We start from the raw sequence: 6,649 nt of genomic DNA, 5'->3' as shown, positions 1-6,649 counted from the left end.
CGCGGTCCGAAGCCAGCCTGGGCAGGAACGCCCGTGAGAAAGACCCTTATCTCCAACGGAGTGGAGCTGTGGCTCAAGTGGAAGGGCGTGAGCCTCAAGGCACAAAAGCTCAGGGGACTGCGTCCAGGCCCTGAGTTCAAGCCCCAGGACCGGCCCTTCCCCGCCCCCCCCCCCTCCGCCCCCGCTCCCATGAATTAATTTATTTTGGCGATGCTGGTGTTTGAACTCCGGGCCTTGTACTTGCTAGGCAGGCATCCTCTCGCTTGAGCCACACCTCCGGTTCTTGCAGCTTCCGTTTGCTTTCCGAGGCCTGCCTCAGACCACAGTTACTCCTATTGCTGCCTTTAAAATAAGCCATGAGGGTAGAGAAACGAGGCACGGGAAGCTAAGGCTGGGAGTGCCACCTCACCACTGGGTGGCAGTGCCACGTGGGGGCCTGTAGGTGGCAGCAGACTCCCACAGCAGCCTGCAGGGGCTAGCGGGAGCCCCGGCGGCGGGGGGGGGGGGGGTGGGGGGGATAGGCATAAAGTTGGGGCTGCGGTGGACTGGCCGTCTGAACCGGAGATGTACCGGTGCACCTTGCCCTCAGGAAGATGTGTCTGGAGCCCAAGTTGCCGTCTTCCAGCTTCTTGTCCGGATGCCTCCCATCCCCTTCGGCGGCAGGAACTCGTGGCTATGAGCTCTGCGAACCAGCTATTCTGTCTCTTTTGTTTTTGTCACTTATGGGGCTTGAAGTCAGGACCTGGGCGCTGTCCCTCTGAGCGTGCCCGACCACCTTCACTTTGGATTTCTGGTGGTTCATTGGAGATAAGAGTCTCATAGCATTCTCTTGCCTGGGCTGGCTTCGACCCACGGTCCTCAGATATCGGTCTCCTCAGTAGCTAGGGTTACGGGCATGAGCCATCAGTGCCCGGCGGCTATTCTGTCTTACGGGTGCCAAAATGAAGGCTCGCGTCAGTGCCTGCGATCCTAGCTTCTCAGCAGGCTGAGATCTGAGGATCACAGTTCCGAGCCAGTTTGGGTAGACACGTGTGTAAGACTCTGATTGCCAATGGACCAGCAAAATGCGGAAAGTAGACGCGTGGCCCAAGCGCTAGAGCACCAGCCTTGGGCAAAAAAGCCAAGGCACTAGCAGAAGCCTGGAGTTCAAGCCCTGGAATGGGCACGGGTGCGGACACACACACACACACACACACACACACACACACACACACACTGGGCAAGTCAATTGACTCTCTGGGCAGTTTCGTGCTTCCCTGACTAGCGAGCGTGCCCTAAGGACCAGCCAACCCCACATATCTGCAAGCTGGGGGTGCAAGGGAGGAGAGCGCCCCCACCCCCTTCTCTCCCCATTACCGTCGGAAGGCGGTGGTGTCTGCGGGGAGAGCGAAGGCACAGGATCCGCAGAAGAGCAGCAAGAGTCCCCAGCGATGGAGTCCGCCCCGGCCAGCCATGCTGATGCTTGGTCTCAGCGCTTTGGGGTCCGCTGAAGCCTGGTGGCTCCCTGAGCCCTTCTTTTATGTACTGCACACGGTGTGTGTGTGGGGGGGGGTGCTTTCATGCTTCCTGCCTTGATTTATTGCCCTGGGGCAGGTGGCAGGGCAGGCAGCCGTAAATCCCACCGTGGGACTGCGCGAGTGGAGGGGCAAGGGCTGTGGGAAGCCCCGGTGTGTTCCTGTGTGCCCTGCCCTGTGACCCCCGGGGCTTCCAGACTCCAGCCCGGATCCCACGCCCCGGGTTCTGCCCTTGGCTGGCTCCTTCCACCCCACATCCACGTTTCCCATCTGGAGCACGGGTGAACGCCGGGCTCGTTCCTGAGTGGGAGAGGCCGCCCGGTCCAGCCTCTAGTGCCAGGAGCCGGGGGGCCGGTGGGTCCTTCCTCTGTGGACCTAGTGCTGGGGGCCACGGCTCCCCAGGCCTGGGAGGTCCTGCGGGAGAGCAGCAGGGTGCCGTCTCCTTCCTCGTGGGCCCTCACTCCCTTGTGGCCCGTCTCTCTGCCGCCTTCCATTTTCCCTGCCCCCTAAACCCCAGAGTGGGTGCTGTTTCTTCACCCCAAGGTGCCTGCTCCCGAATCCTACGAGAATCGAGTCTGATTACGAGTGCATCACAGTGCCCAGCGGCTTGGACACGAAGGCGGGGGAAGTGTGTGGCTGGCTTCACTCGGGGCTGGGGTGATCGGAGATAAGAGACCAAGGGGTTTAAGGTTGGAGAAAGAAAGAGGAAGGAAGGAAGGAAGGAAGGAAGGAAGGAAGGAATCTGGTGGGGTGGGGTGAGGGGCAGTTTCACATGGAGGCGAAGGCGGAGTTGGTTGTGGGGTGGAGGCTGAAGGGGGGGGCAGAGTCGAGGCTGTTGGAAGTGGGGCGCCCAGGGAGTGGAGAGGTCAGGGTACAGCTGGGTCACGGTCTACGTGGTGAGTGATGTCACGGGGAGGGCGGCAGAGGGCACGGGGTGGAGAACGTCTCTGATCAACAACAGGGCAGGACCCGCGGGGCCCCCGGCGCCCACGCGGCGAGAGGGCAGAGAGGGTCCGGGCTGATGGGCGTATCCCCGCGTGGGCGTCGGCCTGGGCACGGGGGTGGGGGGCCCGGACCCCACCCCACAGCGCAGCGGTAGGCAGGGCGTCTTCACACCCGGGGGCAGCGTGGGGACCCGCGGGGGATGGGCCCCTTCCCACGAAGCTTGCGGCTCTCCATCGCGAGGCCGGTGTTGGCGGAGAGCCCGTCCGTGAGTCTCAGGGTCCCGCGCGAGTCCTCTTTCCTGTCATGGCTGCGCCCCTATCAGAGCCTCAAACCCCAGAAGGAAGGGAGCAGAAAGCAAGGGAGGAAGGGAGCGGAGGTCAGCGGTGGGGGGGGGGGGCTGTGTCGCAGGAAGTCCCCACCTGACGGTTACACCGTGCACTTCTGGTGGGCTGTGAGGGTACGTGTGTGTGCACGCGCGCGTACTGGTACTGGGGCTTGAACTTCGTACCTTGCGCGCTTGGTTGGATTGTTCCCTCACGTCTGGGGCCTTTCCCAGCTGAGCCACGGCTCCACCCGTGGCCACCGTGGCCTTTTTGCTGGTTAATTAGAGATCGGAGCCTCACAGACTTTTCTGCCTTTCGTTGGCTTCTAACTATAATCCCCAGCTCTGAGCCTCCAGGGGTTGGAGGGAAGGCTTAGTTGGTAGATGCTAGCCGGTGAGTTAAAAAAAAAAAATGCCGGGTACCCAGTTCAAGTCCCGATCTCGGACCTAAAGAAAACAACAACTCTCAGTCCCGGGAGGAGTTGGGATTTCGGATGTGGTGAGGTGGGCGGGGCTCGCTCCCACCGATCAGAGGCAGTGATGGAGGGGGCGGGGGGGGGGGGTGGTGGAGGAAGGAGGGCTGGGGACCCAGGGGCGCTGGCGGCCGACGTCAGCACGGCGGGAAGAGCCGGTAGGGTTCCAAAATAAGGGGTGCTCCCTGAGCACCAGAGCCTCACGCCTGTGCAAAGCTATACTCAGGAAGCTGAGGTCAGAGTTGGAAATCAACCCAGGCTGAAAAGCCTGCGAGAAAAGCCCAATCTCCAATTGACTATCGAAGAAGCTAAACCGGAGGCGTGGCTCAAGTGGTAAAGCACCGGCTGTGAGCAAAAAAAGAAAAGAAAAGAAAAGAAAAGCTGCTCATCCCGGTAATCCTAGCTACTCAGGAAGCTGAGAATTGATGATCTCGGTTCAAAGCCAGCTTGGGCAGGAAAGTCCATGACACGCTTATCTCCAGTGAACCACCATAAAACCAGATGTGACCCGGTGGCTCAAGTGGTAGAGCGCTAGCCTTGAGCTGAAGAGCTCAGGGACAGCGCCCAGGCCCAGAGTTCAAGCCCCATGACCGACAACAACAGAAAAAGCTGACCAAGAGCATGAGTGACACACACACACACACACACACACACACACACACACACACACACACACCTGCAAATGAGAAGTGAGGAGAGGAGAGTCCAGTGGGGACTTGAAGCCCGCATGCAGAGACCAGGAAATCAACCCGGGCGTGGTCGGGAAAGCCCCGGGCAGCGCCTGGGAGAGGGACAGGGAGCACCGACCCTGAGTGCCACACCGAGCAGCCTGCCGCCATCTGGAGGCAGAAGGAGCCAGGAGCCTGAGATCAAGTCCTGAAGGTCGGCCAAGGGTCCTGGAGAAGCTTAATTGGGAGGAGAAGCCCCAGGGGCAGCTGAAGCTCTCCGCCTCAGGCGGCGGAGCAGGGGGCAGCCTCCCCTCCACGCAGAGCTGAGACCCCAGAAGCATCTGGCTTAGGTCCCCAGATTCTGTCCTGCCATCAGCGGTGTGGGGGGCCTGGGACCCTGGCGCGGGGTCTTCTGGCTCTGGTGTCTGAAGATTCCCTGGGTCCTTGTGAAGCCACGGTTGCCAGGCCCTCCCTGCCCAGCTGGGGGAGGGGGGGACGGGGACAGTTCCCTCTGAACTTGGGCCTCCCGGCGTCCCGGAGTGACATAATGGAGGGTGCAGGGTGCGCGCGACCCTTGTCAGGTCATCTCCCAGGCCCTCTGCCCGGGGGTCCAGCTTTTCTCACGGAGCTTCTCCAGGAGGCCCTGGTCTTGGTTACGTCAGCTCGGGGTGGAGGTCAGGAGAGGCGAGTAGGTGGGGGCAGAGAGAGGGTTTTGCCGTCCCTGCCCTCCGCCCCTGGAGCAGAGCCCTCGTAAGAAGCAGTGAAGGGAAGCATAAATCCAGCAGAGCCGGCCGCCCCTCCCGCGGGCCCTGGCGGAGAGACTGACGGGCGGGGTGGGGGCGGGGGGGGGTGGGGGTATCTCGGGAAATCAGAGGATGCCAAGACTGCCCTCAACAGCACCCCCAATCCCACCTTTCTCCATGATGACAGTAAACCCAAGGGGATCCGGGTACTAAGAGGTCGGGGGTGGAGGGAGGGAAGGCAGGGCAGCACGAGGACGACCGTGAGTGACCCTAGCTACTCAGGAGGCGGAGATCTGAGGATCGTGGTTCAAAGCCAGCCGGGCAGGGAAAGTCCTTGAAACTCCTATCGCTAATTAACCACCCGAAAGCCGGAAGTGGAGCCGTGGCTCAAGTGGTAGAGTGCCAGCCTTGAGTGAAGGAATTCAGTCAGGGACAGTGCTGGAGGCTCTGTGTTCAAGTCCCAGTGCTGGTGCATGCGCCCATGCGCGCGCACACACACACACTCACACACACACACACACACACACACACACACACACACACACACACACACACACACAGCAGAGGCACCGGTCCTCCCTTCCTACCTCATGCTTTGCTCCCCAGCCCTGAAGGGCCCCAGCTGGCTTCTCAGAGGAATTTTTATTTTTTAATCAGAGGCGCAGAGCCCTGCCGAGGCCTTGAAGAGAAAGAAAGGCCCGGGGTGGATTTTTAATAACCGCTCAAGGCCGCCTTGCGTGGGCAGAGGGCTGGACTGAAGGAAGGAAGGATTACTCAGAGCTCTGGCGTCTGGGAGCATTAACGGGGGACAGAGCGCGGGGTGGGGGTGGGGAGTGGGGGGTGCGTGAGGAGAGAAGGGGCCGCCTTGGAGGACGGGAGTGGGGTGATCCCAACCTGGGGTCCCTTGAAGAGGTGAACCAGGGACCTTAAGGCAGGTCACACAGGTCTGCTTTGGGGGTGACACACAGAAGTCTCCCCAAGTGAGATGCACCCTGTGTGTCAAGGCGTCTCAGACGCTGTACCCCGAAGCATGAGAGCCGGTAACCTAAGGGACTGCTTTCTCCAACCTGGCACTGGGGGGCTGTTAGGTGTCAACAAACACACCGAGCTGGAAGTCCCGACGTCCTGGTTCAAGTCCATCACCATAGCTAGCTCTCAGGAGGTGGAGATCTGAGGATGATGGTTCGAGGCCAGCTTGGGCCAAGAGTTGGCAAGCTTCCATCTCCACCCTCACCACCTCAGGTCACACCAAGCCCAAGGCCCTTTTGTCCCGCAGCGACCACCATCCTTTCCCTTTCCCCAAAGCACAGAAGCAACCACAGGGAACGCCAGGGGCCGGCCGGGAGCCGTTTACTGAAGCGGGCAGGGCCTCTGCAACAGCTACCACCGAGATGGGCCAGGATGGAAAGCGGTGGGTGGGCCCGCACCACACCCAAGCCCCGCCCCCACCCAAGCCCCGCCCCCACCCCCCAGGCATAGGAACAGGCATGCAGCGTCTGGTATTTACCCTCCTACCCCTCCTACCCCCATCACAGATGTGCCTGCCTTTAAATCGGAGAACACTGCATCCTGCTCCTAAGGCAGCGCCCCCCCCCAGGCCCCTCCCCATGCACCCCCGGGGCTGTTTGGAGATGAAACGCCCTTCCGGGTGCCCAGGGCGTCACGATGACATGCAATGACGTGAGCTCACGGCCTCCTCCGTGATTCCGGGAGGTCGGTTTCAAGGGTAAAAAGGATGGGGGCGGGGCAGGTTGTGAAGTTCCCGTGGCAGCTTATCACGTTGCCATAGCAACACCGCTCTGCCTCCATCGGGTGGAGTCCTCTGTTCAGGGAATGGCTGGAACACGGGGGCGGGGGGGGGGGGGTATGGCGTGGTGGACCCCTACAGTCCCCCCTGGGGGAGAACATTTCCACCCTACACAACGCAGCACTGGGGTGTGTGTGTGTGGGGGGGAACCCTGAGATTGTCAAATAGGGTTGAGTT

This window comes from Perognathus longimembris, chromosome 11, assembly GCF_023159225.1.
Source record: "Perognathus longimembris pacificus isolate PPM17 chromosome 11, ASM2315922v1, whole genome shotgun sequence".
Taxonomy (NCBI): Eukaryota; Metazoa; Chordata; class Mammalia; order Rodentia; family Heteromyidae; genus Perognathus; species Perognathus longimembris.
The sequence above is the reverse complement of the archived record's forward strand: the minus strand, read 5'-3'. Positions refer to the sequence as shown.